Source organism: Sturnus vulgaris, chromosome 1, assembly GCF_052056855.1.
Source record: "Sturnus vulgaris isolate bStuVul1 chromosome 1, bStuVul1.hap1, whole genome shotgun sequence".
Lineage (NCBI taxonomy): Eukaryota > Metazoa > Chordata > Aves > Passeriformes > Sturnidae > Sturnus > Sturnus vulgaris.
In genome coordinates, this window is record NC_142243.1 from 80,031,267 (window position 1) to 80,050,067 (window position 18,801).

Genomic DNA, 18,801 nt, shown 5'->3' on the forward strand with positions numbered 1-18,801 from the left:
TTTTTTTTTTTTTTTTTTGGTGGGGGGAGGGGGCTTTTATTGGTCATGAGCTATATCTATTACATTGTAAAAACATCATCCTCCGAGTCAGTCAGTCAGTTGATTGCCAGATCAGGTGTTTCAGTGTTCTCACTGAATTTTACGCACTTAAAAGCATCCAGGTGGGAATAGTTTGGACGGTCAGGGCTTTTATTTTTAATGCAAAAATAAAAATGAGGTTATCTGGAGCTCCAAAAGCACAGGGTGGTTCTCAAGCAAGGGGTTAAAACTACTTTTCACAACTCACAAAATTTCAGATGCAGACGGTGTATTTTTGTGGGAGGGGGTTAGGGAAAGGGAATCCTCAATACCAATTGGCTGCTCTCTATCAGCTGCAGCTGAGCTCAGGCTGCTGCTCAAGTGCAGTATTGATCTGAAGGGTAAATGTGTAGAGAGCCTCAGAGAGCGATTCAGTCGTATTCTGAGAAGGGAACCAGCCTCTTCCAGTAAGAAAGTGGTTTCTACCTGCCTGTGCTGCCGCGACATCCTCTGTGAATGAAGGGGAGCCCGAGAAAGGGCAGCTCGCTGCTACAGCACTGAGCGAGCGAGGCGCTGCCGCTGTGGTCGCTGCTGCTGCTGCTGCTGGTCTGCCTGTGCTGCCGCAGCTCCATGTAGCAGGTAAGGCGGCTTTTCCTGGGAACGGGGAGGCGGAGAGGCCGGGATGGCTCCGCGGTGACCGGGGCTGCGGTGTGGGAGCCCCTGGAACAGGGCACAAGGCACGCTGCCTGCGCCCAAGAGCGGCGGGGACACGGACGGGAATCCCGACCGGGCGGCTCCAGCAGCCTCTGCTCCCTGCTCATCCCGCTCTGGAATCGCAAAACTTCCATAAGTTCCGAACAAAGTGTGCGAGTCCGCAGTGCCTAAAGGGAGAGGGAGCAGCGGAGGGGGAGGAAGGAGCTGCAGGTTCCCCATCCCTCTCTGCAGGCGTGCATCCCTCCCGAGGGTCGGGCAGCGGCTCCGGGAGACACAGGTGCCCGGGTGGCACAAAGGTGTGGGTGCAGCCACCTCTGCTGTGCTGGCTGGCTGCTGAGACCAGGGCTGAGGAAAGGGAAAATACAGCCTGCCAAACTGGGCACTCAGTTAAGACGGAAAATAGCGAAGAGATGCTGTGAAACTCGTGGGACTGGAAATGTATTTGCCATTTTTTTATGTCCCTTTTTTAATTTTTTTTTTTTTTTTTTTTTTTTTTTAAAACCACTCAGTACTCTGTGTGTGTATGAATACGGGGGAGGGGGTGGATTTCTGCAGCATTGACGTTTAAAGTAATAAGGTTTAATTAAAGGAAAGACGGTAAGGAATGTGAATTCGACTTGAAGCAACTTTGAAAACACCTGAGCAGCCTCCTCCCTTAAAAGAAACAAACAAAAAAAGGCACTGCAGAAAAAAAATTTAATGGTGAGAAATAAAATTTAACCCTGACACAAGATTTTCAAATGTGAGCCATGATTTATCATGATAATGTTTCAAACTGATCTTCTACTAATTAGCCATGTGATGAACAGTATGACATGCATAATCTTTATATAAACGTTTTAATAGTGGGTTTTGCTCTGAATTACAAATCATGTTGCAAGTGTGCCTACGGCAGCGATGTGTGAAGGTACTTACTTACCTCGAGTGTTTCACATAATTTTTGATGTGAATGGCTATGTGGCTTTGGTATTTCGATTCTTAATATTTAGTCTAGAGTAAGGAGGATACATGTTTCTTGCCTTCTAAATACCCATTTCAAAGCATGCTAAGGTGTGGTGGTGGTGATGGACTTTGTAAATTTCTGTATTATTGAGTCATGGTTTTAACTGTTTTTTTGGTTGTTGTTTTTTTTTTTTTTTTTTTTTTTTTTTTCTCTAACTGCCAATATCTGTATAGAGCTAAAATAGGATGCTGGATAGCATCAATGAATGGTTGAGGTTACTGGTATTTCTTTCTCTATTTTCAAATTCAAATATATATAGCAAAACACTAACAAGTCAAGAATACTAAGTAGGTCTTATTATAATGCACCTTTTTCTGTGTCTGTGATTGCATTTCAGATTCAAAGTAAAGCAGTATAATATATTTACATGAAACTGTGCTTTTATGAAATTAACAAATTTGTCAAGATGTCTTTATTTCAGTTTCCTGAACATGTTAAGCCTTTCATTGATCACAGTGTGTTTTCAAGAGATTTCAAGGTTTTTTACAAAATATATTCCCAGATCTGAAAGCTGATGGTTACATTGCAGAAATCATAAGCAGTTAACTGCTAAACTGATTCGGGTGCTCCAGAACATATCAGCATGCAGACCAAAGTCTTCCAAAACACCTGATCAAACTAGTTACTTGATGTTGCTCTTCTTAGAGATTGAGGCCCCTGTGGAAGATGGTAGGGGGAGCAAATTCTCCTTTGGGGAAGCAATGAACAAAATACTTTGTTTTGAAAAGATTGGTTTATAAGCAAATTTATTTTGTCTTTCTTGCATCTATCCCACAGATGACATTCATCCTCAAGTTTGCTTTATTTCGTTTAATTTGTGCCTGTCCTTCCCCCTTCCCTCCCAACTGTTCTGAATATCAAGTCTATGGTATTTGTTTATCCACTGTGCTGGAGGGATCTCCGACAATTTACATTCATAATATGTAGACAGAAGTCCCTCAAAGTGTTTGGCACTTCGTAATTTTTTTCTTCCAAATATTTAAGAAGAAATAATGTTTCAGTCGCAATGGCATGCAGTAGAGAATAGATAACAGAATAACAAATATAAATGCTACAGTTGTCTTGCTATATACACTTTCTCATTTTGTACCCATCAGTTGGAGTTTTGTTTTTCTGAAGAAAAACGTGACTCATAATCAGTATTCAGAAGGAAAACAAATGCTTATTTTGTTTCTTTCAACCTTAAATAATCCATTCGTTCAATAGTAGTGTTTGAGATGATTACAAAATTTTATAGGTTAGCAAATTCCTAAATTATTTTCCTTGAGTTTTAGACTGACAACTTTTTCAGTATTAAAATCATTTTAAATACTTTTGCATAAAAAATATTTTAGAAATCATTGATACCTGTGTAATAGGAAAATGTCATGAAGTTTTTGTCTTTATCTGGTTGCTACTACCACAGTATCTTAACGGTTTGGGTATAAACCTTTCATAAATGGTTGCAAAGTTGTGGTTAAGTATTTAAACAGTTATAGCAGAATTAGAGAAGGGAGTAATTTACATGTAACTGTGCAAAGCATCATTATCAGATTTTTCAAATATTCTTATAATCATCCACAGCTCAGGTAAATTGCCTTCAATATGTTCAGAGTATCTGCTAGTCCCATATTCACTTTCCTAAACTATTCTGACGTGGACATGCAGTGTGAAGCCTTACAGTAAAACCGAGCAGATAAAGCCAGGGTGGCACAGAGGCTTGGGAGTGGGCACAGAGCCTGGTGCTGGCAGTACAAGGCATCCACTGAAGCACATGAGAGCACCTTCTCATTGGTGGTGAGCAGGGCTCTCCTTACCATGTGCCCTGCTGTGACACTGGTAAAACACTCCTCATTTCTTGTGCGATGACTGACTCTTAAATTATAACAACAAAGATTATTTGGAGCATGGTTTTCTTGTTAGGCATAGCATCATAACTACCAAGTTTCTTGAGAAAGCCATCTAAAGGGAATTTCTGCACATACATTTCTTCACAACAGTGTCTGCCCAGAGGGCTCTCATATCTTTTGCTCTGGAATGTATTGCTTTTACTTATCCTTATGCTTTTAAAGATTATGAGAGAGTGCATGTGCTCATTACACATTATTTTCTAGCTATAATAAAATTTTGAGACAACAAAGAAAAATAATATATTTCAAGTTTGGGTACATTTATTTTAAAAGCTTTAATTTTGTCCTATATTCTACTTCTGATTCCAACAACATATACTGACTTTCATATAAAAAATATTCAAAGTTTACTAAAACCTTTGCCTCTATTGCTTATACTTCACTACCAGACATCATTTATTATTATTAATACTTAGGTTATTATTTAATAGTGTAAGTATTATACTGAGTACTGTGTGAAATAATTTTGTGATGACAGCTGGCATTTTGATTAAGTTCCAGTAGATGTCTCATTCACAGTCATAAGGCTTTGAGAAATGATTGCATATATGTATTTCTATTGAACAACTCTCCTTCTTTTAAAAATACCAAACTCTTTTCAGAATATTTTTCTTAATATTGACAGACAGTGATATATGTGTGTATGTGTGTGAGCATGTCCTGACCTATGTGCGTGTCCAGAAAAGGGCAATGAAGCTGCTGAAGGGTTGGCAGCACAAGTTTTATGAGGAACAGCTGAGGGAGCAGAGGTTGCTTAAACTGAAAAGAAGGCTCAGGGGAGAATACTCTCTACAGCTGCCTGAAAAGAGGCAGCGGCCAGGTGGGGTTGGTCTCTTCTCCCATTCAGCAAGTGACAGGGGAGAGGAAACAGCCTCTAGCTCCACCAGGGGAGATTTGGATTAGATATTAGGGAAAGGTTCTTCACTGTAAGCATGGTCAGACATGGAGATAGGCTGCCTAAGGAAGTGGTGGAGTGGTCTTTCCTGGATGAATTCAAAAGGCATGTGGATGTGTCACATTCCAACACGGTTTGGTAGTGAGCATAGCAGAACTGTTAGTGGTTGGACTCAATGATTTTAGACCTCTCTTTGAAAATTAACAATTCCATGATAAACTATAAATACTAACTCAAATACAAGCAAATTGATGACAGTTCTGCTGGAGTTATTCAACATTTTTTGACAGGCTGAAAAGAAACACAGTTCAATTTTAGTGTGAATTGTTTTAAACAATAAAATATACTGTGTTTTGTTTTTTTTTTTCCAGTGTGTTGCTGAGTGGAACAACCATATTTTAATCTTATTTCCACATTGTCATTCATTTCTGACAGCTCATGTATTTGAAACTGTGTATTAAAGACTCCTAATAAAAAAAAACACAGGAGAGAAACACAGAACAAAAAAGAATTAAAGCTGATGCCATATTGTCTTTGATTTTTCTTAATTTAACCATGGCTTTCTTTTCATCTGTTAAGAGAAGAAACTCTAATACCTCTGCATTTCTCTGTTCACCTTCAAATCATTACCTGCAGCATCAGTATCTTTGTTGGTTTCCAGGCTATTCATTTGCAAAGCACTTAGAGGTATCTTGAATGTGAAAATTATTATGAAGCCAAGAACTGTTCTGCTTTTAAGTGACTCATAAAAATGCCTCCACTTAAAGCATTTTTATGTATACATCAGCTTGGGTGTGTTTATACGTACCCTTTAATAAAGTAATTTTTATAAGACATTTTAAAATGTGAACATGATTTGAGTTTGTATAGCACATTGCATTGAAGGTATCACAAGGAATGAATTATGGTTCTGGCTGGCAACAAATAGACATGCTACTAAGAAGTTATGTTATCTGAAGTGTTATGTTTTGTAACTGCATTGTGAAAAAATATCGTGTGATCTTTGCTTTTTCTTAGGTAATTGACTATTTACTCAAGGAACTGGAATATAATGTCCATTATAAGAGATGAAATCTAGAGCTGAAAAGAGGTGTCACTTTTAGAAAAGTCTTTGATGTGGAGGGAAGTCTATGGTCTGCTGTGGTACGTTGGTTTCTCTCAGTGTTCACTCCTGCATTTCCTTCACTGGCCTGCCTTTAGGAGCTGTGTGATACTTAAAAGTGGTTATGTCATAGTGTTGGAAATAAATTTGGAGTATGTTTCCACATATGTGTTATTTTGTATTGTGACACTATCAAATTTCACGGAGTAAACAAGACAGTGTGCTTAACTTCTTAAAGGAAAAATTAGGGTAAAAGGGTACAGATTCTGTCATCCCTTATTAATGCAATTTGCTGCTCAGAGACCTAAATTTCAGAAAGATGGTTAAGTCTATCTTTTTAGGATGCCACTTAAGAGTCTGCTTAATATTAAGAGATAATTCCTTTGTATGTCAGTATGGTTCTAAGAAGCTGTCTGGTAAAGAAAATGCTCTTTTTCCCTGAGACATAGTACAAGATATTAATCACCTCTCATCATTGAAAAACTTACATTGCTATTGAATAAAGCGGGGCTAAGACATACTATTTTGATCACATTATTTTAAAAGATCTTCTTTCTTAATTTCATTTTTCTTTATTGGTTTATCTTGGCTGTTTTGTTTTCTTCTGTTCAGTGAAACTAATTGTGAGATACTCTGAAATTGCTACTTTGCTAAACTCCAGAAGGGGATTGCATTTCCCTGCCAGATCAAGTGAACTTGTCAAACATAGCTTGTTATAACTACCTCCTTTTTGAAATCTTTAACAAACATTTTGCTTCTTTTTTTAGCAGTGTGTTTATTCTCTACTTTGTCTCAGTGCATACATTCTTAATATCTACTATAAAGTTTAGATATAAACTGAATTTTGAGGTGTCCTGATCACTACTTCAATGTAGACACTCCTGTTGCACTTGCAGTCTTTTAATTCCCACTGTCAGTTACCAAATGACAGCTTTTTTTATTTTTTTCCCCCAAACATCTGTCCTCTAGTAGCAGAGTCAGAGGTGGTAGACTGTGCAATGCCTTCACTCACAGAAGCAGTCTCTTTTTTCAGTTCTGTTCTGTACATTATGTCTTTCTTATAAACCACTGAAAACTTTGACAACAGCATGAAAAACAACATGACTTTTGAGGAATTAGAGATGAACCTTGAAAATTAGTACAGCCACAGGAAAAGACTTCAAAATAACAAAATGGGTCTCATGGATAATGTGTTAATGATCAACTTTCCTGTCATTAATGGAAATAGCCCAAATTCTGGTCTTTGTCAGAGAAGTAATGCTGCATGATTCACTGAAGAGATAGCCCAATGAACAAGAATGACAGTCTTGATTCATCGAAATCTTTCATGTCGTATTCCAATAGCAATTATTTATTCCTGTAGGAATTTGCTTTGAAGATAGCTTTTTGTCTAGGTTGATTCTCTAGCTTGTTTAGGAGTACAGGGCAGGAATTAATCTGACTTAACCTTGGCTGGAGACTCCCTCAGTCACAAAGCTTGTCTGTTCTGTGACTGGCAAACAGCAGATCTTTGGCCAGGCAGAGATTATGGCCTCCATGTTGCTCCCCTGCTTATTACATACCTGCTGCTAGGGCAGGTATGAAACCATCCCTGAAAATGAAACCAGTGCTCTTTAATATCTTTATCAATGATATAAACAGTGGAATCAAGTGTGCCATCAGCAAGCTGGCAGGTGGCCCCAAGCTGAGTGACCCTGGCTGCCATCCAGGCAAGCTCAAGAAGTGGGTCCATGAAAGCCTCCTGTGGTTCAACAAGTCGAAGTTCAAGGTGCTGCTCCAGGGTCGAGGCATTCCCAAACATGAGTACAGACTGGGAGCTGAATTCATTGAAAGTCCTGTGAGAAGGACTTGGACTATTGGTAAGTTAAAAGCTTGACAGATGTGTACTTGCAGGCCAGAAAGCCAAATGCTTCGTGGACAGGATCAAAAAGAAGGGAGGTGATTGTCCCTTTCTACTCTGCTCTTGTGAGACCCCATTTCGTGTGCAGCTCTGGAGTCCTCAGTGCAGAAAACATGTAGACCTGTTGGACTGGGCCCAGAGGAGGGCCACCAAGATGATCAGAAGGCTGGAGCACTTCTCCTATGCAGACAGGCTGAGAGTTGGGGTTGCTCAGCCTGGAGAAGGCTCCATGTAGACCTTTAGTGGTTTTTCCGTACTTAAAAGGGGCTTATAAAAAAGGGGACAGTGACTGTTTTTATGGGCAGATACTGATAGGGAAAGGGAGAATGTTTTTAAACTAAAAGAAGAGATATTTCAATTATATGTTAGGAAGAAATTCTTTATCGATGAGAATAGTGAGACTAGCACAGGTTGTCCAGAGAGGCTGTAGGTATCCCATTCTTAAAGGTGCTCGAGGCCGGGTTGGATGGGACGTTGAGCAGTCTGACCTAGTGGGTGACATCCTTACCCATTGCAGGGGTTTTGGAACTAGATAATCTTTAAGATCCCTTCCAATTTTAACCACTCTACATTTCTATAAAATACTGATATTCATTCTCTCTTTCTTCTGATAGCATAGTGTCTTGGTGATAGGCGCAAAGACTAATTCTATTTATCAACAAATATCAGTATAAAATAAAGAAAAAAAAAACAAAATTTGATTAATGTTAAATTCCAAGAGCTCATCCATATAAGTCTGGAGACAAGAATGAACTTCTCAGGACAATGCAAATATTACTTCTACAATGTGCAACTCAAAAGAAAATGAATTCGGTGTCAGTATCATTTGTTTGGCTATGACAGAGAGAGAGATGATCAAAGAATGGGTTGCAGCTTTTTTTTGTCCTGTATTCATACTGCATGTCATAAGCAGTTGTGTTGATTTCTATACATTCTTCCCTAATTTATTAGTTGCCCTTTTACACTGAGAGAATACATTTTTATTCAATTACTAGATCAAATAGAAATCAAGAACTCCTCATGAGTGGCCTGCATACAATCCTAACAGTTTAAGGGTAAAAATCTTCTACCTATAAAACTGAAATGTTATTTATGTTTTAGAGACGATCATAGGTATCATCAGGGAGATTCCAGAAATACAAGTGTAAGTCAGCCTTCAAAGTTAGACGGTCTGATACAGCAGCTTAATCAAGCATCTAATATTCTGCAAAGGCTGTGTCTGGCTCATGGGGACTTTGTTATTAAGCACAGGAAAGGTGTTTCACTGGAAGTTTTCCCCACAGCTGTAGTGTGAACTGAATTGTTTAAACATGAATATGACTGTCCTACTTGAAGCTGCAAGCGGAGAAAAAAATTGCTTACCTTATACTTGGCTCTTGTCAGTAAAAGCAGCGTGCCCCAGTGAATTTCAGTCCATCAGGGGAAAGTGTCAGAGGGTCTTGAGGAAGTATGCAGGTAATGAGTATATAATTTGAGACTATTAAAAGGAAAGTATGTTCCAACAGAGAATTTAGCAAAATGACAGTAAACAACAGTGTACAGTAATATGTAGTAATTTATTCTGGTAATTTAGAAATGTTACCAAAATTATTCTATGTGGATTCCCTAGAATTCACAAAAAGTGCTACAATACACAGTCCCTTAAAACACCTTACATATTTTCAGAACAGCTGTTTAACAGTCATAGAGTAAATGGTCACAAATAATTTTGAATTTTTCAGGATAAAAGTGAAGAAAACGGTAGCTAATCATAGAAATAGAAGTGTTTTCAAGGGATCACCAATTTCTCACTATCAAGTTCTTTGGCATATGCTTCTCCCAAGTTATCCATGCAGTTATTGGTTATATATTTTTTTTTTTGGTAAAGAGATATAATTTAAAATTGACTTCAGGAGTATTTAGGGGGAAAATAATTTCATCTTCATTTATGGTTCAGCAGTCGCAGAGGATGTCCATATTTCCGTGTTGCATCTGTAACTGAATAAAGCTTTCAGTACGCTATAAGAAAAGGAGGGTTGTGGGCGTCCTTGAAAAGTTTGTGCTGACTGGGTTTGAAGATCAGTCCTGTTATCAAAACTGAACAGTGAAGAACTGGTATTAACACTTGGACTTAGGTCTCTGCAAAATCCAGAGTTCCTAAAGTAGCAATTAATTGGCTTAATTCTGAATTCTGAAGCTCTTTCCTGAAGGACAATGTTAATTTGTCATGTAGCGCTTATTCGGAGCAAGTGGAAGTGCGTTAATTTTCTACAGTCCCAAAGTCTTTACTCCTTGTGCTATCAAAGTTTGTGAGGAAAAAAAAAAAAAAAAAAAAAAAAGAATTAGTGATTCCTATTTAAGACAAAACTAAAACTGTAAAACTGAGACACATATGAATAATTTTCTATATATGTGCAAAGAAGTGCTTTAATGGAGTACTTTAAAATTATTCCAGTCTAATACTTAGGTTTTCCCTTCGTTGCTACCTATCCTTTGAAAATACACTTAGAATCTTGGTTGTACTTGGGCTGTATGCTCTAACAGAATATAAGACCTTGGAGCATTAACAAATCTCTCAGCTTTTAAATAGACTGTGACCTATTCATTTACAGGGCTACTTCAATAAAGCAATAGCTCTCTTAGGTTAATGATGGATCATGGTGTGATTCGATTTGCAGAGTGCAGACTTGCCCATTATCCCCTAATGTTTGTATGGGTCATGTTATCACATCCAAATAATGATTCATGCCACCCTTTGTTCCTGAAGATATCACAGTGATTACAGGAAAGCTCAGCGTGCTAGTACACAAAGCCTTTAGGGTTCTGTTGGATGCTGTTGAATTATTATTTTTGGCTAGAGCATGATAAAGCAGGGAAGTCTCAGGCTTCTCGGTGACATCTTCCTCTTGTGATTCAATTGGCCATCTGGCTGAGCAGACGGGCTGGACATTTGCAGAAATCAGATCTGTCTCTCCCTGTCTTTTGCTTCTTTCTTTTCCCTTTATTTTGGTGAGGAAAGTTAGCTGGCCCAGCCCTGCTGTGACAGATTATTTACAAGTCAAGTGCCTTATGACTTTCCTCCCTCTACCCTCTCACAGCTTGACTTTCTAACATGAAGATGGAGCAATTTCCAACAGGAAGAAAGCATCAATACTATATCCTCCTGTAGATGCCCACAGGAGAGACTCAGGCTGGTAGCCACACTGAGAAGGGAAAAAAAAGGATGTGTTTTCTAGTTGTGAATACATTGTGAGTACCAACAAAATTTTTTCTCCCAGTGTTGCCACATTGTCATTTACACTGAAGAATTGTTGTCACTTAGGCATAGCAACTCAAAACAGTCTGATAAGATGAGAAGACATTTTAGCTGTAAATGTTTGTACAATGCTCTTAAGGTTTATTTTTACTTCTCATTTTTGGAGACGATCTGGGTTTTCTCACCCTACCACTGTGTTTATGCTGAATGACCATCAGGCTTCTCACTGGTTCAGCTGCTGACAAACGCTAAATCTTGATAAATGCATGCAATAAAATTTTCATAAACCTCACTAGCTCTAAATTCTCCTAGACATAAGCCACTTCTAGTTAATATATAGTACAGCTTAAACATGAATAGGTAGAGGAATAGTTTCCTTATATTTTTTTTATACAAAGACCTATGGAAATTAAAAATATGAATTTTTTGTTTTCTACCAACTGCACATGCAACCTAGATGCAAAAGAACTTGCCATAAGAAATAATGCTGTTCTTCAAATTAATTTTCTTTTAGCTGAATTTAAAGATTCTCCAACAGCTTCTGTCACTAAGGAGATAGATTTTTTTTTCACTGTCAGTGGCTTTCCTTAGAAAAATGTTCTTTAACTGAGTGAAACTATTCTAACTTGAAATTACCTGTTAACATTGTTTCTTCTCCTTTCTCTGCTTCTGCACTTTGGCAAACAGCCACATTTAACAGCATCAAGTAGTGATGAAATGTTTAAAAATATGCACTTTTTTGACCCATTCGACTTTTTCTCATCCACCCATAGAAACATTTCCTAAAGAGTTTGGATATTATAGAGGGAGTTTGTTGTTCAAATCAAGCATTATGAATAGAATTTGATTCAAATGATGTTGTCGTGCTGACCTGTTTGGCATGGAATATGGTAAAAGGATGGGCACTTAAAATATTTTATATATTTGGCTATCATTATATAACATTTTTATTTTGCTTTAGAAGTATTATACAAGGACCTCCCCAGAAATAGTGCCAAGGATCTCAAAACTGTAAGCAGATTTCAAACCTAAATTAGGTTTCCCAGCTGCTTAGTGGTATATACTTACATTCAAATAGTGGAAAATGGCTTTTGAAATGTGTACTACATTGGAACTCTGAAAAGTTTTATGTATTTTAATTTGCTGAGTGTTGCAGCAAATTTAGGACTTGAAAGTCTCTTGTGATAGCTGCCTGAAGCATTTGTAGAGAGAGATTTTCTTCCTTTTCCCTCCCCTTGCATCGAGAGTATAATGATTTTTGAGGATCAATATTGTATTTCTGCGTTTGGAAGCTTAAACTCATGCAATTTTATTTCGGTCTAAAGTTTTCCTACTTAAGCATGTGGGGCTTATTGAAATTTGAAAGGTTATTCAAAAATATCATTGTTTCCAAAGACCAAAATCCGAGGTCATTCTCTCTCCTTCAGCGATCCCATTAAGAGTGATAAATTTATCAAAAAAATCCTGGTATTTTAATCGTATCTAAGAAACATATAAACTTAGTTTATAATCTGAATAAAATGACCCATCTTTCAAGCTCAATGGATTAAAAACAAGAACATGTGTGCTTTTTGCAAACAAAGCAGAGATTTTCATTTAAATCATAACCATACTTATAACTATTATCTACTAATTTTACAGCAGAGAGATTTTTTGCAAGGAAACAGAAAGGCACTTCAAGATTTCAAAGTTTATATTAATGATGATAATTGTACATTAAGCTGGCTGCCAGGTATAATGCAAAAGCATAGCCTTTTTCCATTTTGTTTTTATTTTTATCTTTCTCTTCAATGTATAAATATAATGTGACTTATTCGTATCACAGTATCCTTATTTTCTTTATATAGAAAACAGTACAATGCAAACATGTCGTGAAACTAACTCCAGGTTCTATTGTTGTGTTTCATATAGAGCAGTGGAATCCACTCCTGGAAAGAAGGAATTGTAAATGTCACCTATATGTAAATGTCAACTATAAAATATCTATATGGGAATTTGTGAACTTGTGTTCTTTCTGTGTGAAAATATGCACATACTTAAACCATTATTCTTTTTATTGTCTTTGAGATGATAGAATTAGGGTTCTTGTTTTCATGTCTTGATATTTTTAAATGGGAATCAAAGATGCTTAGAGAATTTAGGGCCATAATATCCTTCTGTTCCAGTCTAGCTCTCAAGTAAGAGCTAAGGGCTCAGATTTTTTTGAGCGTTTAAGTTAAAACATTTTATAGAGATCGAACACCAATAAGAAGCAACACAAAGCAAGAAATGCTGCATTTTGTGTCAAGTGCAAATTGGAAAGCTTTGCTTTTGTATCTGTCAAATACCTCTTGCCTGTGTCTTACCTAAATACCCCCAGACGTGTAGACTTACCCCTGTCATGGGAAGCTCATTAAATCCTGTTCTGAGACAGAACACCTGACAGGAAAAGAGTCTTCTTCTCACAGCTTCTCCTGGAATTTTCTTTGTCATGAGCTTTTTCCTCTATGAAGAATAGACTTTTAAAACTTTTATGGACTTAATTTAGAATTATAACATTAGGCTTTCTTGTCCAAGTAATTTAAAATTACATGGGAAATGTTCTTTCTGTCTCAGATATAATTTAACAGTTCCAAGAAAAACTTGTTGTCATGGTATATTGGTAAAAAGAATGAAGAAGAGACAAAGAAATGAGCTTACTTTGGTAATAATAGTGCTTTTCTGATGACCGGTATTGTTGTATCATTTCAACTCAATTTTCTCATTTATTTATGTAACGTGGGGCTAGTCAGCCTCACATTACCTCATTGCATTACCTACCTGCTGTATGTAATGTAAATTAATTTTTGTCGTTCAGTTTATGTTTGATGCTAGGCATCTAGTCCTGGTGCCTAGTGCTTCCATACTCTGTGTGACAATTTCTTATTTTGAAACTTTTCTTCCCCTGTTAAAGTCACACAGTTGCATCAATAGATGTTGGCTTAATGAGATTCTTATTTAAAAAAAAAAAAAAAAAAGGGAAATTAAGCAAGTGTAATCATAAAATCACGGTGGTTTGAATGTTATCTAATACTAAGTAAATGTACGTGGTGGTTCAGCTTTCATATGCGGGAAAATGAAAAGAGAACTAATTTGTGAATTCCCAAGAATGAGCCAGTTTTTTCAGCCTTGAGACGAGCTGTAGAAGCCCTGGTCAAAACCTTCCAGAGGGAAATATTTTTCTATTGAGAATTTTATTTGTAGCTGAAAAAATCATTTTGCAAACAGAATTTGCACTCCCGGAGAAAAAATTAAAGGAAATAAATAATAAAATAGTTGAAACAAAATATTCTGCGGACAAACACATAAAAACTGAAAGCATTTAATTCAGAAACATTGAATGGCATTGTAGTTGTTGCCTCATGCTCCTTACTGAAAAGCAGAAACGCTATTTCTATGCCCCTCCATGTAATGTGTCACGGCCTTGTCAGTCTTATTCACTAAGGAGAGTGTTGATTGTGGAACAGCATGGAGAATACAGGGAGTAGGAGCAGTCCCACTAAAAAGAAGATCAAGGCTAAATCTGAACTATCTCTGTCATATAAGGTCAACAAAATATTCCAACTAGGCAATTTTTGCTAAAATTATATTTTGTATTTTGGCCCCTCTTTTCTCTAAAAAGCAAATCCCATATTTTGAACATTCCTTAACTGTCTTATTTAATGCTATCTTAAAGTTAAGCCCCCAAAGTATATTTTATCTATTGCTTGTGAACTTCATGATGTGGAAAGTTGTGTTTATCCATCTTCTTTATAGAGGTTTTCACCTCTAGTTTATTCAGCACTCAGTTTATTCTATTGCTTCTTCACTGCAGATCAAGCCTTGGAGGAGTACAAGAGATACCACAGACTAAATTGTAGAAATTTAAGAGCTTGGAAGAATTATTAGGCTCTAGCTGTTGTCTGACAACCTAAATAATTATTTTAGCATCAAGGCTTGACCCTCTTCTACACTTAGTGAAAAGGCTGCATGCCGTTTCGTCATTCTTGTATCAGCTACGGCAGATTAATTTTCATCTTTCCTTGAGGATATTTATCAGATAGATAGTTTAATGTTGGAACCTTATGATTTCTTGACAGCTGGCCATAAAACCTGATAAATGCTCCTGCCAACAAAACAACACGTGGGTTCCAAAAAAAGTTTGTGATTTTTAATAAGGTAGATTATTTGATTGATGTGCAGTATGCATTCTAATTACAAAAAAAATAGGGAAGAGGAAATTTGTCACTTCCCCATTCATTATTCCTTAATTAGACTACAACTAATCAGGATTTATGATTGGCTAAAATAACCCCAGATTTAATTTACTGCACTGCCATTACAGACAGATAAAAAGAAATAATGAATTACATCTCGCTGCCAAGACAGCACAAAAGAACAAGGAAATAGGATGAACCTTGAAATATTGTAAACATGACTCTGTCTGCAATCTCTCAGATTAGTAATTTATTACAGCAAATGAAATGTTTCTCTTGTGAAATGACAGAATACATTTTTTTCAATATGTAATATTTATATATTTATAAAATATATGTTCTGAGTCCCAGAGTAGATCAGTACTGCACATGAGACCAAAGCATTTAGTTTGGTTTTGGCTTGTGTAAAAGCATTTTGCACACTTAACATCAAAATATGTCAGAAGTGCCAAATGAGTGGTGATAATAACACAGCTCTGACATTGTTACAGCTTCGTTGTGGAGCTGAAATGTAGAATGCAAATTTTCATTTAGATGTGTTTGTTTTCCCTAAGTCAGCTTTATTCTACCAGTCTGGATTTGCTGTGGTATCGGTTATGTGCTTCCACTACCTGCTTTGTGGTCTCAGTTTTAAGGTGTGTATATTAGGGGAAGAAGATAGGACAAAAAGCAACAGTAAATTTTCCTTATTACATTCTCATTCTTGCTCATTTTCTTGCATGGTGACATCAAAGTTACTTGTACCTCCGTGATACACTCCTGTGCCTATGAAAACAACAGATTTGTTTTCATATGGGAATCTGCTGACTATGCAGGCAAACACACCAGGTGCCTATGGTACAAGGTGTGGAAAATTCTGATTAGTCAAAGTTAATTTTTCGAAGTACTATCATTGTTTTGTATGGTTAGTAGAGGAAAAGAGAGATAGGAAGAAAGATGACAGAAGAGAAGTTAGCACAGTGGTTAGAAGTTGAGGAATAGTTTTGGGATGTAAGAAATTTTAAATTCCTGTTTGCCTTGGCCTTAACTCAGGTCTCATTTTAAATAACTTCGTCACCATATTTTACAGCCTCTTCAGGAAGTTTTTTACAGTCTCTCCAAGGAAGTTATTTAAATTTTTATAAAAATTAAAAGATCATTGGTAGGGACAGGAATTGTAAATTACTCAGTAGCACAGTGGGTAGAATATTCACCCACTCTTTCAGAGGCAGATTGGGTTTCTGTTCTGAACTGATCCAAGCAGAAGCTTCAAACCTTAGTCTCCCTAACTCTCAGACGAATTGCCTTCTGCAATATTAGTTGGTCTAAAATTTAGCTTTAGACTTTTTAGAAATTATTCCATATTGCCTGTGAGGAGTGTCCCCACTTGAAATCTGAAAAAGTATATAAGTACAAAAGACACATTTTAACTACATTTTTAACTTTTTCATTCAATTTTTAAATTTTCTTTGAGTTCTACGCTAGGGGATGTGTTTTGGCCGCATTTATTTTCTCTTCTATCAGTGTAGATCCAAAATGTTTCAAAAATAAAGGCAGATAGTGAGAAACTGTAATCTGAAGATCTGTAATCCTGAATTTCACAGTGCAAAAACTCTGAAGGTTCTGGCTACAACAAAACCAAGTCATTGAAAGTGCTGATCTCCTTGTACTACAGCTGCACACAAAAACAGCTGTTGTGACTCACTGTGGGCTCAGCAACAAACCACAGGGTCATTTTTATTTCCTTTGATTCTATGTCTTGTAATTAAGTAGGTGCAGTGCGTAAGATTGAGTCATGCATGGTCAGCCATTGGTTTTTACTTTAAATAGCATACAAAAATGATCAGTTCACTAGGCTGTCATAGACAAGGAATCACTGAAAGTTGCAGAAAACTGTGTACTTGTCTCTGTGTCTTCAGCGAGATTCTTTCTTGCCTGCTTTTCCAGGCAAAGCTTGTCCATGATGTGCAAGATATCTTTTCTGTGTATATATACACAAGTGAGATCTCAGCATCCTGCTAGTCCTCCTGCTGATGTTCTTATTATCCCTTTGTCTTCTTTTTTTTTTTTTCTAAATTTTTGATTACTTTTTTATTTTGCTTTTTTCTTTCTTTTGTGTATTTCTTTTCTCCCATTAATTTCTGCCTCTCTGGTCTTGCTGTATTTTCCTTTTTCCCATTGAAAAGATGTAATGTAGTTCAGTAATGCTACTGTATTAGATTTAAGCAACCTTCTGCTTCATGACAAGAAAGCTGGGTCACATCTGCAGCAAACAATAGTTCTCAAATGCATCAAACACAGGGAAAGAAGCCTGAGGCTTCATGTAGAACAAAAAGAGCTGGAATATGTTTGTAGTGAACTTCATTTGCATCATGCTTATACCTTAGTAAGCATCTCCTATTTTATTGCATACCTATTTTGACTTCTGTACTTTGTAGCTATACACAATTACACCGAGGAATTGAGGATGTGAAGACACATCTAATCTCTCTAAATTTTTGTCTATAAAAACAAGAACATACATATATATTTAATGGTCTTTATGATGGATATATATATTATGGACTGATCTATGAGAAAATTATTTCAAGGAGCAAGCTGAAAGCTCCTAGATATAGGTAATCAATACAACGGGATTTTTGCAAAAGTTCTGATATAATTTTATTGTGCAAAGCTGAATCTTAATTCTGATGAGTATTAAAGCATTATGTGTTAGAATGTCTTCTTCACTACACAAGAAATACTTTCCTAATGAATTTTTTCATTATTGAAGCACTTTAATAATTAGGCAACCAGCAAAGAAGAAATGGGACAGCTTATTTAGGCTAAGCCTAGACTCATATGCTTTTTGAAAGGGGCAGGATTACTTTTATTATGTCCGTTTACTTCAGACACCTCCTCTTTGACCTTGGCAAGACTTGCAATGAGGACTTTTACAATATGATTTCAAGGAAAATGTATACATTTTACATTTCCACATGGATTCATGTATCTCGGCAATCTTTAGAAGTGCCCATTGTTTTATTTTTTTAAGAATTTAACTTATTTCTGTCAAATATACAAGCTCTGGTTTTATCCTGCTTGTTGGGAACTTTTGAATGCCTTCCAGGTGCTGCTGTATCTCTTGAAAAACTAAAACAATAGCTTTGCAAGTGATGCCATCTGCCTGCATCCTTTGAAATATGTTAACTGAAAACAAGTAGCCTTGGAAAAAAAAAAAATTGACTGTTTCAGTGCCGACCATAGAAGCTGCAGCTGAATCCTTAATGCTGTAAAAATCCTTAATGCTGTAACTGGGGCTGCACAGCCACACAGGAGCTTCTCTGTGGTGTCACTGGGACCCAGACTGGCACAGCAGGCGGACTCCAAGGAGGTCTGTGGCCTTCTCAGACAAGAAAATCTGCACCACATAGTGCACAGCTAAGGAATGGTTTCAGTAGGTTAAATGTTTCATAGTTTCTTAGTTCAGTAAGGATTTGAACAGGTGAACAAATGAATGCTGCTTCCCGTATTGCAGAACAGGATGGGACAAGAAAGTGCTAAACAGGGAAGATAGAGAAGGAGAATCTAGTTTTGAACACTTGGCTGTGTGAATGGAGACTGCACAGAAGTTAGTTGATGAGTTTAAAATTGCTAATTGAGTGTTCCAGCAGATACTTCAATTATTTTTTTTTCCCCAAGGAAAACTATCCCTACTTTATTTTTCCAGAAATCCTTTTTCTGAATGTCTTGTTCATCATACGGAATTCATTAATATTTTGACCTGTACAATATTTTGTTTGCTTATATGACTGACATCCATGGGCAGTAGCTTCAAATGTAAGGTTTAGTGAGACAAAGTAGCATAATTTT

At 36.8% G+C, this 18,801-nt stretch overlaps 1 protein-coding gene across 5 annotated transcripts in view; it reads left to right on the top strand.

The window, feature by feature from the left end:
* Positions 1-350: 350 nt before the first annotated feature.
* CDH12 (cadherin 12) overlaps positions 351-18,801 on the top strand; it is a 534,486-nt gene continuing 516,035 nt past the window's right edge. For 3 of the 5 annotated variants that reach the window (XM_088170601.1, XM_088170597.1, XM_088170617.1), the window contains exon 1: positions 351-657. The gene's annotated coding sequence lies outside the window, so the exon portion shown is untranslated. The remainder of the gene's footprint in view (positions 658-18,801) is intronic. The other 2 variants (XM_088170607.1, XM_088170613.1) reach the window with 1 other exon arrangement.